The sequence below is a fragment of the Oncorhynchus tshawytscha genome, linkage group LG21 (genome assembly GCF_018296145.1).
Source record: "Oncorhynchus tshawytscha isolate Ot180627B linkage group LG21, Otsh_v2.0, whole genome shotgun sequence".
Classification (NCBI taxonomy): domain Eukaryota; kingdom Metazoa; phylum Chordata; class Actinopteri; order Salmoniformes; family Salmonidae; genus Oncorhynchus; species Oncorhynchus tshawytscha.
In genome coordinates, this window is record NC_056449.1 from 30,800,708 (window position 1) to 30,818,617 (window position 17,910).

Below are 17,910 nucleotides of genomic sequence, written 5' to 3' on the forward strand. Positions count from 1 at the left end.
ACACACACACACACACACACACACACACACACACACACACACACACACACACACACACACACACACACACACACACACACACACACACACACACACACACACACACACACACACACACACACACACACACACACACACACACACACACACACACACACACACACACACACACACACACACACACACACACACACACACACACACACACACACACACACACACACACACTGGTTGGAGACAGGATGGTGAAACACAGTCGCATTCCATGTGGCATCAGACAGACAGCTATGTGACATATGGCAGCTGTAAAAGGCAATAGCAAATTATAGCAGGACCAGAGAGACCACAGCCCCTTTCCCCTAGCACTATCTTTATTCTAGCTCCTAGCCCATAAACCCCAGCCCAGGCGTAACCCTATCTCTACTCTAGACCCTAACCCCTAACACTAGCCCCTTTCCCCTAGCACTATCTTTATTCTAGCTCCTAGCCCATAAACCCCAGCCCAGGCGTAACCCTATCTCTACTCTAGACCCTAATCCCCTAACCCTATCTCTACTCTAGGCCCTAATCCCCTAACCCTATCTCTACTCTAGGCCCTAATCCCCTAACCCTATCTCTACTCTAGACCCTAACCCCTAACACTATTTCTACTCTAGCCTCTAGCCCCTAGCCCCTAACCTCTAACACCTAACACTATCGCTACTCTAGACCCTAACCCCTAACCCTATCTCTACTCTAGACCCTAACGGCTAACACTATCTCAACTCTAGATCCTAACCCCTAACACTAGCCCCTTTCCCCTAGCACTATCTTTATTCTAGCTCCTAGCCCATGAACCCCAGTCCAGGCGTAACCCTATCTCTACTCTAGACCCTAATCCCCTAACCCTATCTCTACTCTAGACCCTAACCCCTAACAGTATTTCTACTCTAGCCTCTAGCCCCTAACCTCTAACCTTTAACCCCTAACCCTATCTCTACTCTAGACCCCAACCCCTAACATTATCTCTACTCTAGCCCCTAACCCCTAACACTATCTCTACTCTAGACCCCAACCCCTAACCCTATCTCTACTCTAGCCCGTAACCCCTAACCCTATCTCTACTCTAGACCCCAACCCCTAACATTATCTCTACTCTATCCCCTAACCCCTAACACTATCTCTACTCTAGACCCCAACCCCTAACCCTATCTCTACTCTAGCCTCTAGCCCCTAACACTATCTCAACTCTAGATCCTAACCCCTAACACTAGCTCTACTCTAACCTCTAACCCCTAACACTATCGCTACTCTAGACCCTAACCCCTAACCCTATCTCTACTCTAGACCCTAACGGCTAACCCTATCTCTACTCTAGCCTCTAGCCCCTAACCCCTAACACTATCGCTACTCTAGCCCGTAACCCCTAACCCTATCTCTACTCTAGACCCTAACGCCTAACCCTATCTCTACTCTAGCCTCTAGCCCCAACCTCTAACCCCTAACCCTATCTCTACTCTAGCCCGTAACCCCTAACCCTATCTCTACTCTAGCCTCTAGCCCCTAACCTCTAACCCCTAACACTATCGCTACTCTAGACCCTAACACTATCTCTACTTTAGCCCCTAACCCCTAACCCCTAACACTATCTCTTCTCTAGACCTTAACCCCTAACACTATCTTTACTCTAGACCCTAACCCCTAACACTATCTCTACTCTAGCCCTAACCCCTAACACTATCTCTACTCTAGACCCTTATCCCTAGCACTATATTTACTCTAGACCCTAACCCCTAGCTCCTAGAATTATCTCTACTCAAATCAAATCAAATCAAATCAAATTTTATTTGTCACATACACATGGTTAGCAGATGTTAATGCGAGTGTAGCGAAATGCTTGTGCTTCTAGTTCCGACAATGCAGTAATAACGAGCAATAACGTGTTTACTCTAGCCCATATCTCCTAGAATTATCTCTACTCTAGCCCATATCTCCTAGAATTATCTCTACTCTAGCCCCTAAACCGTAGCCCCATAGCCCCATCTCTACTCTATCCCCTAGCATTATCTCTACTCTAGCACCTAACCCGTAGCCCCATCTCTACTCTATCCTCTAGCATTATCTCTACTCTATCCCCTAGCACTATCTCTACTCTAGCCCCTAGCTCCTAGAATGATCTCTACTCTAGCCCCTAACCCATAGCCCCATCTCTACTCTATCCCCTAGCACTATCTCTACTCTAGCCCCTAGCTTCTAGAACCATCTCTACTCTAGCCCCTAGCTCCTAGAACCATCTCTACTCTAGCTTTGCCCCGGTGATGCGTTGTGCAGACCTCACTACCCTCTGGAGAGCCTTGCGGTTGTGGGCGGAGCAGTTGCCGTACCAGGCGGTGATACAGCCCGACAGGATGCTCTCGATTGTGCATCTGTAGAAGTTTGGGAGTGCTTTTGGTGACAAACCAAATTTCTTCAGCCTCCTGAGGTTGAAGAGGCGCTGCTGCGCCTTCTTCACCACGCTGTCTGTGTGGGTGGACCATTTCAGTTTGTCCCTGATGTATACGCCGAGGAACTGCCAACATACTGACTCAACTCCAGCCACTTTAATAATGGGAATTGATGTAAATTGATGTAAAAATGTATCACTAGCCACTTTAAACAATGTCACTTAATTTAATGTTTGCATACCCTACATTACTCATCTCATATGTATATGTATATACTGTACTCTATACCATCTACTGCATCTTGCCATCTTTATGTAATACATGTATCACTAGCCACTTTAAACTATGCCACTTTATGTTTACATACCCTACATTACTCATCTCGTATGTATATACTGTACTCTATACCATCTACTGCATCTTGCCTATTCTGTTCTGTACCATCACTCATTCATATATCTTTATGTACATATTCTTTATCCCTTTACACTTGTGTGTATAAGGTAGTAGTTTTGGAATTTTTAGGTTAGATTACTCATTGGTTATTACTGCATTGTCGGAACTAGAAGCACAAGCATTTCGCTACACTCGCATTAACAACTACTAGCCATGTGTATGTGACAAATAAAATTTGATTTAGCTCCTAATTCCTAGTCCCATCTCTACTCTAGCCCCTAGCCCCATCTATACTCTAGCCCCTAGCCCCATCTCTACTCTAGCCCCATCTCTACTCTAGCCCTAGCCCCATCTCTACTCTAGCTCCTAGCCCCATCTCTACTCTAGCCCCTAGCCCCATCTCTACTCTAGCTCCTAGCCCCATCTCTACTCTAGCCCCATCTCTACTCTAGTCCCTAGCCCCATCTCTACTCTACCCCCCATCTCTAGCCCCATCTCTACTCTAGCCCCTAGCCCCATCTCTACTCTAGCCCCTATCCCCATCTCCACTAGCCTCTAGCCCCATCCCTCCTCTAGCCCCTAGCCCCATCTCTACTCTAGCCCCTAGCCCCATCTCTACTCTAGCCCCTAGCCCCATCTCTACTCTAGCCCTATCTCTACTCTAGCCTCTAGCCCCATCTCTACTCTAGCCCCTAGCCCCATCTCTACTCTAGCCCCATCTCTACTCTAGCCCCATCTCTACTCTAGCCTCTAGCCCCATCGCTACTCTAGCCCCTAGCCCCATCTCTACTCTAGTCCCGAGCCCCATCTCTACTCTAGCCCCATCTCTACTCTAGCCTCTAGCCCCATCTCTACTCTAGCCCCTAGCCCCATCTCTACTCTAGCCCCTAGCCCCATCTCTACTCTAGCCCCATCTCTACTCTAGCTTCTAGCCCCATCTCTACTCTAGTCCCCCATCTCTACTCTAGCCCCATCTCTACTCTAGCCCCTAGCCCCATCTCTACTCTAGCCCCTAGCCCCATCTCTACTCTAGCTCCTAGCCCCATCTCTACTCTAGCCCCTAGCCCCATCTCTACTCTAGCCCCTAGCCCCATCTCTACTCTAGGCCCTAGCCCCATCTCTACCCCATCTAGCCCCATCTCTACTCTAGCCCCATCTCTACTCTAGCCCCATCTCTACTCTATCCTCCTAGCCCCATCTCTACTCTAGCCCCTAGCATCATCTCTACTCTATCTCCTAGCCCCATCTCTACTCTAGCCCCTAGCCCCATCGCTACTCTATCCCCTAGCCCCATCTCTACTCTAGCCCCTAGCCCCATCGCTACTCTAGCCCCTAGCCCCATCTCTACTCTAGCCCCTAGCCCCATCGCTACTCTAGCCCCCTAGCCCCATCTCTACTCTAGCCCCTATCCCCATCTCTACTCTAGCCCCTAGCCCCATCTCTACTCTAGCCCCTAGCCCCATCTCTACTCTAGCCCCTATCCCCATCTCTACTCTAGCCCCTAGCCCCATCTCTACTCTAGCCCCTAGCCCTATCTCTAGCCCCATCTCTACTCTAGCCCCTAGCCCCATCTCTACTCTAGCCCCTAGCCCCATCTCTACTCTAGGCCCTAGCCCCATCTCTACTCTAGCCCCTGCTGTCTTTGGTCCATACACAGGTGTTCTAATCCAAAGCCATAAATAGCAGATTCACTAGATAACAGATGGACTCATCTGCACCGGAGGTGAACACGTACTGAAATATTTAATGACAGAAGTGACATTGTAGTCCATGAAACACCATGACCCTCACCAGATCAACCCACATGACATACTGTATGAGGCATTAGAGGACGTTAGAACATTACTGAAGCAATCCACCCTTTGGCTTGCTATTTCGTTTGTTCTTTTTTAATCTGCAAGGGCCACATGTTCTTTCATGATAGTCAAATATCAACGGCCTACATACTGTATACTGAACAACAACACACGCAACATTTTCAAAGGTTTTACTGAGATAGAGTTCATAGAAGGAAATCAGTCAATTTAAATACAATTATTAGGTCCTAATCTATGGATTTCACATGACTGGGAATACAGATATGTATCTGTTGGTCACAGACACCTTAAAAAGGAGGTAGGGGCGTGGATCAAAAAAACAGTCAGGATCTGGTGTGACCACCATTTGCCTCATGCAGTGGGACACATCTCCTTCACATAGAGTAATCAGGCTGTTGATTGTGGCCTGTGGAATGTTGTCACACTCTTCTTCAATGGCTGTGCAAAGTTGCTGGATATTGGTGGGAACTGTAACATATCGTTGTACACATAGATCCAGGGCATCCCAAACATGCTCAATAGATTACATGTTTGGTGAGTGTGCAGGCATAGAATACAGTGCCTTCAGAAAGTATTCATGGAAGAACTGGGACATTTTCAGCTTCCAGGAATTGTGTACAGACCCTTGTGACATGGGGCCGTGCATTGTCATGCTGAAACATGAGGTGATGGCAGCGGATGAATGGCATGACAATGGGCCTCAGGATCTCGTCACAGTATCTCTGTGCATTGAAATTACCATCGATAAATTCAATTGTGTTTATTGTCCGTAGCTTATACCTGCCCATACCATAACCCCACCACCACCATGCGGACCTTCTGTTCACAACGTTGTCATCAGCAAACCGCTCGCCCACACAATGCCATACACATGGTCTGCAGTTGTGAGGCTGGTTGGACGTATTGCCAAATTCTCTAAGATGAAGTTTGAGGTGGCTTATGGTGGAGAAATGAACATTCAATTATCTGGCAACAGCTCTGGTGGACATTCCTGCAGTCAGCATGCCAACTGCACATTTAACAGTGGCCTTTAATTGTCCCCAGCATAAGGTGCACCTGTGTAATGATCATGCTGTTTAATCAGCTTCTTAATATGCCACACCTGTCAGGTGGATGGATTATCTTGGCAAATGAGAAATTCTCACTAACAGGGATGTAAAGAAATGTGTGCACAAAATTAGAGAAATAAGCTTTTTGTGCGTAAGGAACTTTTCTGGGATCTTTTATTTCAGCTCATGAAACATAGGACTAGTACTTTACATGTTGTCTTTATATTTTTGTTCAGTGTAGTTTACAAAATAATCAGCATTTCATAATTAGTCTCAAGGTTTTTGACCGATTTTGCTTTGGATATCTGTGTTGCTCTGGTTTATTGCATGATGCAATGCAATTGCCTTGTCCGGAGATAACTGATACTGGGGCGGCAGGGTAGCCTAGTGGTTGGAGCGTTGGACTAGTAAAGGTTGCAAGTTCAAATCCCAGAGCTGACAAGGTACAACTCTGTCGTTCTGCCCCTGAACAGGCAGTTAACCAACTGTTCCTAGGCCGTCATTGAAAATAATAATTTGTTCTTAACTGACTTGTCTAGTTAAATAAAGGTAAAAAAAAAAAAGATCCATTTGATGGGAAAGATCCATATTTAGTTGCCTTAGTGTCTGTCCCAGTAGTTCAAACCTAGGCTCTTCCCAAAGCCACTGTATGAGACTGGGCAAGCAGCACTAATAAAACCCAAGCCTATCTATTTCTACCCCGGCTACATCCCAAATGGCACCCTATTGCCTATTTAGCTTACTACTTCTGAGGGCCCATAGGGCTTTGGTCAAAAGTAGGGCACTATGTAGGGAATAGGGTGCTATTTGGAATGAACCCTAGTCATCTGTTGGTCTGAAAGAGAAGGTGGGACAGCAGAGGAATCATGGAAATGAAGTATTGGATATTCTTACAGGGAAACATGTTGGTGTGTGTACGTGTGTTTGTGTCAGTGGGTCTGCTATTTGAGTAGCTGTTTATCCTGTCGCCAAGGCGACACAGCGGCATCAACATTGAGTGTGTGCATGTCTGTGTCTATGCCTGTGTGTGCCTGTGTGTGCATGTCTGTGTATACTGAGAAGACGTACGAAAATAGCACATCGTCCATTCCAACTCTACAGGCAACCGGAGGAGGGTAGGGTTGTGTGTATGTGTGTGTGTGTGTGTGGAGGGGGGTGAAGGGGCTATGGAAAAGGTCAATAGGACAAGTTTTCTAACGTTCAAGACCATATTTGGTGTGTGGAAATATGTATCTATTTATGGCATTGTCCACAACACCTTTCCCCCTATTAACACTGTACTGTAGAACAACAACTTTCCCCCTATTAACACTGTAGTGTAGAACAACACCTTTCCCCCTATTAACACTGTACTGTAGAACAACAACTTTCCCCCTATTAACACTGTAGTGTAGAACAACACCTTTCCCCCTATTAACACTGACATTGGCAGTTGATTAGACACACCCTGTTCCTGTTCGCTCTGTCTGCATGCCCTCTGGTAAAGATAGCCTTATCAGTAGTCTCATAGTGTGGACAAAACAAGATGACCATTGTACTAGTTCAGCTCTCTCCCATTGGTCTCATCTTGTCATCCCATGTATATAGACAGTAACCTTTCAAGTCCACTGATATGAGTGTATCAAACTGTACCTGTACCTTTTCACGTGAGCTGTTTTGAGATCCTACGTGATGTAGTGTGAGTGTGTGTCGGTGTGTCGTGTGTGATCCTGCACCTTGTGGATGTGAGCTTTAGGGTTACGTTCAGGGTTAGAGTACATGCGTGTTGTAAGCTAGCTACATAAATAGATACAGAGTGAATGTCAGAGTGAAGGTTCAGATATCCATGTTTGTGTGTGTGTGTGAGAGTGTATGTTTGTGTGTGTGAGAGTGTATGTTTGTGTGTGTGTGAGAGTGTATCTGTGATAGTGTATGTTTATGTATGTGTGTGAGAGTGTATGTTTGTGTGTGTGTGTGTGTGTGTGTGTGTGTGTGTGTTTACCACATCCAGGATTCAGTCCAAGGTACATGTAGAGAAGTGCAATGCACTTGACTTTTAAAGGTTTATCATTCATCCTCTGCGTGAACCGTGAATGGGATCTCTGCAAACGTTGGGAACATTGTCTTTAATAGGATTGTTGTCAACAGTGTAACGTGCTTCTCTACAGGTCTGGACCTATAGCCGGGAGCAGTGGGCTATCCTGTTTCTCTTGGGCCCGTGAAATGCTCAACAAATTGTGTGAGGAGTTGGATTGGGCGGATTTCACCATTCCCTTCTCAGACCGGTGTATTGGGCAGTTCAATGTTACAGTCTATAAGGTTACATAATCCTTGTAATGTTACAGGGAAAATACAACTAATGGGACGCAGAATTAAATGTATATCACACTTGCACAAATGCGACCGGTTATTTTTCGTATTTGCATTTCATTTCTTTCAATAGCAAATGTGAGTGAACTGCTGACCCTTTAGAGCCCACTGAATGTCCATCGTATGTTCTCTAACGTTAGCTTGAAACAATTAGTGTTTACCTTTCCACAACACACAGAGTGGAAAAGGGATTTGTCCATGTGTTTACGTACAGGTGACAGTCGGCTAACTCAGCATCACAACAAACAGGAGGAGGGGCAGACACGGGGCAGCTACGTCCAATAATTATGTATTCATATCAGTTGACACAAACTCCGTACGTCTGTGTTGCAGATCGAGAATTGGGATGGTAGATTTACTCAGTGGATTTATTTTTTATTACAATGTAAATACTTATTTTTTTTTATATATAAAAAGATAAAATAAAAATCAGGCCCTATTAATTTCTGCGTAATTTTAACTGGGATCTCATACCTGCTTACATTGACAGGAAACAGCTGTCCACTCCTACCTGACCCATGAGGACCTGACTCACACACACACAATCTGTGTCAACTACCATAAGATCATATTGTATGTGAAGGCTAGCCTGGTCTAGACCTGTATCATACTGTATATGGAGACTAGCCTGGTCTAGACCTGTATCATACTGTATATGGAGACTAGCCTGGTCTAGACCTATATCATACTGTATGTGGAGACTAGCCTGGTCTAGACCTATATCATACTGTATGTGGAGACTAACCTGGTCTAGACCTATATCATACTCTATATGGAGACTAGCCTGGTCTAGACCTATATCATACTGTATGTGGTGACTAGCCTGGTCTAGACCTATATCATACTGTATGTGGTGGCTAGCCTGGTCTAGACCTGTATCATACTGTATATGGAGACTAGCCTGGTCTAGACCTATACATACTGTATGTGGAGGCTAGCCTGGTCTAGACCTATATCATACTGTATATGGAGACTAGCCTGGTCTAGACCTGTATCATACTGTATGTGGAGACTAGCCTGGTCTAGACCTATATCATACTGTATGTGGAGACTAGCCTGGTCTAGAAATGTATCATACTGTATGTGGAGACTAGCCTGGTCTAGACCTGTATCATACTGTATGTGGAGGCTAGCCTGGTCTAGACCTATATCATACTGTATATGGAGACTAGCCTGGTCTAGACCTGTATCATACTGTATGTGGAGACTAGCCTGGTCTAGACCTATATCATACTGTATGTGGAGACTAGCCTGGTCTAGACCTGTATCATACTGTATGTGGAGGCTAGCCTGGTCTAGACCTGTATCATACTGTATATGGAGACTAGCCTGGTCTAGACCTACAGTGCCTTGCGAAAGTATTCGGCCCCCTTGAACTTTGCGACCTTTTGCCACATTTCAGGCTTCAAACATAAAGATATAAAACTGTATTTTTTTGTGAAGAATCAACAACAAGTGGGACACAATCATGAAGTGGAATGACATTTATTGGATATTTCAAACTTTTTTAACAAATCAAAAACTGAAAAATTGGGCGTGCAAAATTATTCAGCCCCCTTAAGTTAATACTTTGTAGCGCCACCTTTTGCTGCGATTACAGCTGTAAGTCGCTTGGGGTATGTCTCTATCAGTTTTGCACATCGAGAGACTGACATTTTTTCCCATTCCTCCTTGCAAAACAGCTCGAGCTCAGTGAGGTTGGATGGAGAGCATTTGTGAACAGCAGTTTTCAGTTCTTTCCACAGATTCTCGATTGGATTCAGGTCTGGACTTTGACTTGGCCATTCTAACACCTGGATATGTTTATTTTTGAACCATTCCATTGTAGATTTTGCTTTATGTTTTGGAAATATATTTACAAATATATTGAAAATGAAATAAACACATATATACAAAAGTATAGTGGATTCGCCTATTTCAGCCTCCCCCGTTGCTGACAGGTGTATAAAATCGAGTACACAGCCATGCAATCTCCATAGGAACATTGACAGTAGAATGACCTTCCTGAAGAGCTCAGTGACTTTGAACGTGGCACCATCATAGGATGCCACCTTTCCAACAAGTCAGTTGATCAAATTTCTGGTCAACTGTAAGTGTTGTTATTGTGAAGCGGAAACGTCTAGAAGCAACAACGGCTCAGCCAGGAAATGGTAGGCCACAAGCTCACAGACCGCGACCGATGAATGCTGAAGCACGTAGCATGAAAAAAATAATCTGTGTTAAGCCTTCCTAGAAGAGCGGAGGCTGTTATAGCAGCAAAGGGGGGACCAACTCCATATTAATGCACATGATTTTGGAATTAGATGTTCAACGAGCAGGTGTCCACATACACTACATGACCAAAAATATCTAATTTACACAAGTGTTCACAGCCCTGAATCAAAGATGTTAGAATCACCCGTTACAGTGATTACAGCTGGGAGTCTTTCTGGGTATGTCTCTAAAGCTTTGTACACCTGGATTGTACAATATTTGCAAATTATTATTTTTAAAATTCTTCAAGCACTGTCAAGTTGGTTGTTGATCAGACAGCCATGTTCAAGTCTTGCCATAGTGTGGCCTAGATACAGTCAAAACTGTAACTCGGCCACTCAGGAACATTCAATATAGTCTCGGTAAGCAACTTCAGTGTTTATTTGGCCATGAATTTGTCTCCCACTGTCTGTTGGAAAGCAGACTAAAACCAAGGTTTCCTCTCGGATTTTGCCTGTGCTTAGCTCTATTCCATTTATTTTGATCCTAAAAAAACTTCCTAGTCATTGCCAATGACAAGCATACCCATAACATGATTCAGCCACCACCATGCTTGAAAATATGAAGAGTGGTACTCAGTGACGTGTTTTGTTGGATTTGCCCCAAACATAGTGCTTTTATTGAGGACATTTAGGACAATTTCTTAGCAATTTTATTTTAGGGCTTTATTGACTAAAGACTTTACAGCTTTTCATTTTTAATGAAAAAAACAGCACCCAAAAATGTCAGAGTGGAATTATGTGTGTAGGCCAGTGACAAAAGAAATCTCGATCATATAGATTTTTTATTCAGGATTTGTGAAAAAAATCAAGGGGTGTTAGTTCTGAATAATAAAGACAAGATTAAAAAAACAAATGTTTCTTTTTCCAGAAGTGGTTTGACAACAGCATTATCAACAATGATTAAATAATGCTGTCCCTAGAGGTGCTGTCCCTAGAGGTGCTGTTCCAATTCTAGGACAATACAGCGGTCCTCCAAGTGCAACTTTTGAGGAATTTGTAGCCTCAATTCAGCTTGAAGGAATTTACATTTTTTTATACTCTAAATGTAATAACATATCTAAGAAAACTCTGCCAAGGAGTTCCTATTACTTCTGCTAGAATGTATTGGAATGCAGCCCTGGGACAAGTGAACTGGAACCACATTGTTGTTGTTGTCTGGCAAATACTGTATATGTAATAAGGTGAAAGAAGTATCATATAAACTCAGAGTACCCGGTAAAGCCCTTCACTGTACACACATTTAAAATGGTTATTGATGACCAATGTGTGTCGTGGTTGTGACCCAGAAACTGACTGCTCTCATGTCAGAAGATTCTGGTTTAGAATCCTTTGAGGGAAACCACTTTTAATGTTTATTTGGAAGACTGAACATTTTTATTTTGACCCAACTGATATGCCCCCGATTTAATTTTGCTTACTTTTCTTGGAAGATTCTTTATTGGCTCAGAACAAACCACTCTTTAATTTGTTAAGATAAATGTAACGTTATGTACTTTGGTCCGTATACATTTCTGTTGTTGTACTTTCGTATTGTTCATCTTTTCAGTCTGGTAATAGGAGGGTAGCAGAGTCTGGCTGGCCTCATATCTTTCACCTCAAGATGATCTGTGTATCCACTGTAGCCCTGAACCAGACCCAGTTACTGGACACTGTCCACTGGGTTGTGCTTCCAGTTCCCCTGGGTTTCTCCAGAACCCTTCTAGGTGCTGTAGCCCAGAACCAGAACCAGTTACTGTCCACTGGGTTGTGCTTCCAGTTCACCTGGGTGTCTCCAGAACCCTTCTAGGTGCTGTAGCCCAGAACCAGAACCAGTTACTGTCCACTGGGTTGTGCTTCCAGTTCACCTGGGTGTCTTCAGAACCCTTCTAGGTGCTGCCAGGTGGGGTCCAGAACCAGAACCAGTTACTGTCCACTGGGTTGTGCTTCCAGTTCACCTGGGTGTCTTCAGAACCCTTCTTATGCTGATTTAGCCCAGAACCAGAACCAGTTACTGTCCACTGGGTTGTGCTTCCAGTTCACCTGGGTGTCTTCAGAACCCTTCTAGGTGCTGTAGCCCAGAACCAGAACCAGTTACTGTCCACTGGGTTGTGCTTCCAGTTCACCTGGGTGTCTTCAGAACCCTTCTAGGTGCTGCCAGGTGGGGTCATTCATGTATGAATGGTATGAATGGTGACTCGACTGTATAAGCATCTGCAATGTCGTGTTTATGACAGTTTGATGCTGTTATAACATACAGTTCAAATAAAGAGTTAGCTACCAAATATCCTTATTATACATGATTTAATAAAGACCCAAAACCGATACCCTGAACTGATCTATCATCAGTGCTGACTTTTTTTCATTTGGTAAGAATGAGCACGGTTTCCTTTTTAGGGAAAAAACATGTTGTTCCCCCACTAATTGGAGCCATAAGTTGGGCAGAGTGTGTGAGAGGAGGCGCGGACGAGTGTGTGAGAGGAGGCGCGGACGAGTGTGTGAGAGGAGGCGCGGACGAGTGTGTGAGAGGAGGGCGCGGACGAGTGTGTGAGAGGAGGCGCGGACGAGTGTGTGAGAGGAGGCGCGGACGAGTGTGTGAGAGGAGGCGAGGGACGAGTGTGTGAGAGGAGGCGAGGACGAGTGTGTGAGAGGAGGCGAGGACGAGTGTGTGAGAGGAGGCGAGGACGAGTGTGTGAGAGGAGGCGTGGACGAGTGTGTGAGAGTGAGAGCGCGGACGAGTGTGTGAGAGGAGGCGGCGTGAGAGGAGGCGCGGACGAGTGTGTGAGAGGAGGTTGGAGGGACGAGTGTGTGACTGAGGAGGCGGCGGGACGAGTGTGTGAGAGTGGCGTGGACTAGTGTGTGAGAGGAGGCGCGTGCGGGACGAGTGTGTGAGAGGAGGCGGCGGACGAGTGTGTGAGAGGAGGCGGCGGACGAGTGTGTGAGAGGAGGGTGGCGTGACGAGTGTGTGACTGAGTGAGAGGTGCGGACGAGTGTGTGAGAGAGGTGCGCGGTGTGACTGGAGTGTGTGAGAGGAGGCGTGGACTAGTGTGTGAGAGAGAGGCGCGGACGAGTGTGTGAGAGGAGGCGTGGACGAGTGTGTGAGAGGTGGCGGGACGAGTGTGTGAGAGGTGGCGCGGACGAGTGTGTGACTGAGTGAGAGATGGCGTGAACTAGTGTGTGACTGAGTGAGAGTTGGCGTGAACTAGTGTGTGACTGAGTGAGAGTTGGCGTGGACTAGTGTGTGACTGAGAGGTGGCGTGTGTGACTGAGTGAGAGTTGGCGTGGACTAGTGTGTGACTGTGTGAGAGGTGGCGTGGACGAGTGTGTGAGAGGTGGCGTGGACGAGTGTGTGAGAGATGGCGTGGACGAGTGTGTGAGAGGTGGCGTGGACTAGTGTGTGACTGAGTGAGAGTTGGCGTGAACTAGTGTGTGACTGAGAGGTGGCGTGTGTGACTGAGTGAGAGTTGGCGTGGAGGTGTGTGTGACTGTGTGAGAGGTGGCGTGGACGAGTGTGTGAGAGGTGGTGGCGTGACGAGTGTGTGAGAGGTGGCGTGGACGAGTGTGTGAGAGGAGGCGTGGACTAGTGTGTGAGAAGTGGCGTGGACTAGTGTGTGTGAGGTGGCGTGGACTAGTGTGTGACTGTGTGAGAGGTGGCGTGGACTAGTGTGTGACTGAGTGAGAGTTGGCGTGAACTAGTGTGTGACTGAGAGGTGGCGTGTGTGACTGAGTGAGAGTTGGCGTGGACGAGTGTGTGACTGTGTGAGAGGTGGCGTGGACTAGTGTGTGACTGAGTGAGAGGTGGCGTGGACTAGTGTGTGAGAGGTGACGTGGACTAGTGTGTGACTGAGTGAGAGGTGGCGTGGACTAGTGTGTGAGAGGTGGCGTGGACTAGTGTGTGAGAGGTGGCGTGGACTAGTGTGTGAGAGGGGGCGTGGGTGAGTGTGTGAGAGGTGGCGTAGTCGAGGGAGAGTGGTGGCGTGGTCGAGAGAGAGTGGTGGCGTGGTCAAGAGAGATAGAGAGAGATAGAGAGAGGTGGCGTGGCCGGGAGATAGATAGAGAGAGGTGGCGTGGACGAGTGTGTGAGAGGTGGCGTGGACGAGTGTGTGAGAGGAGGCGTGGACTAGTGTGTGTGAGGTGGCGTGGACTAGTGTGTGAGAAGTGGCGTGGACTAGTGTGTGAGAAGTGGCGTGGACTAGTGTGTGTGAGGTGGCGTGGACTAGTGTGTGACTGTGTGAGAGGTGGCGTGGACTAGTGTGTGACTGAGTGAGAGTTGGCGTGAACTAGTGTGTGACTGAGAGGTGGCGTGTGTGACTGAGTGAGAGTTGGCGTGGACGAGTGTGTGAGAGGTGGCGTGGGCGAGTGTGTGAGAGGTGGCGTGGGCGAGTGTGTGAGAGGTGGCGTGGGCGAGTGTGTGAGAGTTGGCGTGGACGAGTGTGTGACTGAGTGAGAGATGGCGTGGTCGGGAGAGAGAGAGAGGTGGCGTGGACGGGAGAGAGATAGAGGGGTGGCGTGGCCGGGAGAGAGATAGAGAGAGGTGGCGTGGTCGCGAGTGTGAGAGGTGGTGTGGACGAGTGTGTGAGAGGTGGCGTGGACAAGTGTGTGAGAGGAGGCGTGGACTAGTGTGTGACTGTGTGAGAGGTGGCGTGGACTAGTGTGTGACTGAGTGAGAGTTGGCGTGAACTAGTGTGTGACTGAGAGGTGGCGTGTGTGACTGAGTGAGAGTTGGCGTGGACGAGTGTGTGACTGTGTGAGAGGTGGCGTGGACTAGTGTGTGACTGAGTGAGAGTGGGGGTGGACTAGTGTGTGAGAGGTGGCGTGGACTAGTGTGAGAGAGGTGGCATGGACTAGTGTGTGAGAGGTGGCGTGGACTAGTGTGTGACTGAGTGAGAGGTGGCGTGGACTAGTGTGAGAGAGGTGGCATGGACTAGTGTGTGAGAGGTGGCGTGGACTAGTGTGTGAGAGGTGGCGTAGTCGAGAGAGAGTGGTGGCGTGGTCGAGAGAGAGTGGTGGCGTGGTCAAGAGAGATAGAGAGAGTTGGCGTGGTTGAGAGAGAGAGAGTGGTTGCGTGGTCGGGAGAGAGAGGTGGCGTGGTCGGGAGAGAGAGAGATGGCGTGGGAGAGAGAGAGAGAGAGATGGCGTGGTCGAGAGAGAGAGAGAGTGGTGGCGTGGTCGAGAGAGAGAGAGAGGGTGGCGTGGTCGAGTGGTGGCGTGGTCGAGAGAGAGAGAGAGGTGGCGTGGTCGAGAGAGAGAGAGAGAGAGAGAGAGAGTGGTGGCGTGGTCGAGAGAGAGAGAGAGGTGGCGTGGTCGAGAGAGAGAGAGAGAGAGGCGTGGTCGAGAGAGAGAGAGAGTGGTGGCGTGGTCGAGAGAGAGAGAGAGAGAGAGAGGTGGCGTGGTCGAGAGAGAGAGAGAGAGGTGGCGTGGTGGCGTGGTCGAGAGAGAGAGAGTGAGAGAGTGAGAGAGAGAGTGGCGTGGTCGAGAGAGAGAGAGAGAGAGTGGTGGCGTGGTCGAGAGAGAGAGAGAGAGAGTGGTGGCGTGGTGGTCGAGAGAGAGAGAGAGAGAGAGAGAGAGAGGTGGCGTGGTCGAGAGAGAGAGAGAGAGAGTGGTGGCGTGGTCGAGAGAGAGAGAGAGAGAGAGAGTGGCGTGGTCGAGAGAGAGAGAGAGAGAGAGAGGTGGCGTGGTCGAGAGAGAGAGAGAGGTGGCGTGGTCGGAGAGAGAGGAGAGGTGGCGTGGTCGAGAGAGAGAGAGAGAGAGAGTGGCGTGGTCGAGAGAGAGAGAGAGAGAGAGAGGGTGGCGTGGTCGAGAGAGAGAGAGAGAGGTGGCGTGGTCGAGAGAGAGAGAGAGGTGGCGTGGTCGAGAGAGAGAGAGAGGTGGCGTGGTTGAGAGAGAGAGGTGGCGTGGTCGGGAGAGAGAGAGAAGAGAGAGAGAGGTGGCGTGGTCGGGAGAGAGATAGAGAGTGGTGGCGTGGTCGGGAGAGAGAGAGAGGTGGCGTGGTTGAGAGAGAGAGAGGTGGCGTGGTCGAGAGAGAGAGGGGTGGCGTGGTCGAGAGAGAGAGAGAGAGGGTGGCGTGGTCGAGAGAGAGAGGTGGCGTGGTCGAGAGAGAGAGAGAGAGAGAGAGAGAGAGAGGTGGCGTGGTCGGGAGAGAGAGAAGTGGCGTGGTCGGGAGAGAGATATAGAGAGAGAGGTGGCGTGGTCGGGAGAGAGATAGAGAGATGGCGTGGTCGGGAGAGATAGAGAGAGGTGGCGTGGCCGGGAGAGAGATAGAGAGAGAGAAAGAGGCGTGGCCGGGAGAGAGATAGAGAGAGATGGCGTGGCCGGGAGAGAGATAGAGAGAGAGGTGGCGTGGTCGGGAGAGAGATAGAGAGAGGTGGCGTGGTCGGGAGAGAGATAGAGAGAGAGAGAGGAGAGAGAGAGAGAGAGGTGGCGTGGTCGGGAGAGATAGAGAGAGGTGGCGTGGTCGAGAGAGAGAGAGAGAGGGGTGGCGGGGTCGAGAGTGAGAGAGAGAGAGAGAGAGAGAGAGAGGTGGCGTGGTCGAGAGAGAGAGAGAGGTAGAGGTGGCGTGGTCAGGAGAGAGAGAGAGGTGGCGTGGTCGAGAGAGAGAGAGTGGTGGCGTGGTCGGGAGAGAGATAGAGTGGTGGCGTGGTCGAGAGAGAGAGAGGGGTGGCGTGGTCGAGAGAGAGGTGGCGTGGTCGAGAGAGAGGTGGCGTGGTCGAGAGAGAGAGATAGAGAGGCGTGGTCGAGAGTGGTGGCGTGTTCGAGAGAGAGGTGGCGTGGTCGGGAGAGAGAGAGGTGGCGTGGTCAAGAGAGAGATAGAGAGTGGTGGCGTGGTCGGGAGAGAGAGAGAGTGGTCGGGAGAGAGAGAGAGAGAGAGGTGGCGTGGTCGAGAGAGAGAGAGAGTGGTGGCGTGGTCGAGAGAGAGAGAGAGAGAGAGAGAGTGGTGGCGTGGTCGAGAGAGAGAGAGAGAGAGTGGTGGCGTGGTCGAGAGAGAGAGAGAGAGAGGTGGCGTGGTCGGGAGAGAGAGAGAGGTGGCATGGTCAAGGGAGAGATAGAGAGTGGTGGCGTGGTCGGGAGAGAGAGAGAGAGAGAGAGAGGGTGGCGTGGTCGAGAGAGAGTGGTGGCGTGGTCGGGAGAGAGATAGAGAGTGGTGGCGTGGTCGAGAGAGAGAGGTGGCGTGGTCGAGAGAGAGAGCGAGAGACAGAGGTGTATAGCCAGCCAGTACTGTAGTGATTACTCACTGCAGCCTAACATTGTACAGTGGGTACATTATGTCAACATTGTCGAGTAAGTTCTGCCAAACAAAAGCTAGAAGGGCTCCTAAATACTATGCATTCATTGGTCTGTTATGCATTTCCACTCAAGTAAACCTAAATGTCAATGGTCTGGTCTGTGTAGTGTACGCAATGTAATGACTACTCAGTAAGGTCTACTTTATACACTGGGTTCATTGTATCAACATTGTGGAGTTAAGTTTTGCTTTAATGGCAGACGTTTGGAAACCATTCAAGAAAATGTGTAGGCTACACGTGTAGTATTTCAAATGATTTTACACATTGTACCAAAACTAAATGTATGAAATCCATGTTACCTGCTTTAACTTCCTACTTTTCTACGATGACGTAATACCTTCAGTTCAGACGGTTTAGCTGCT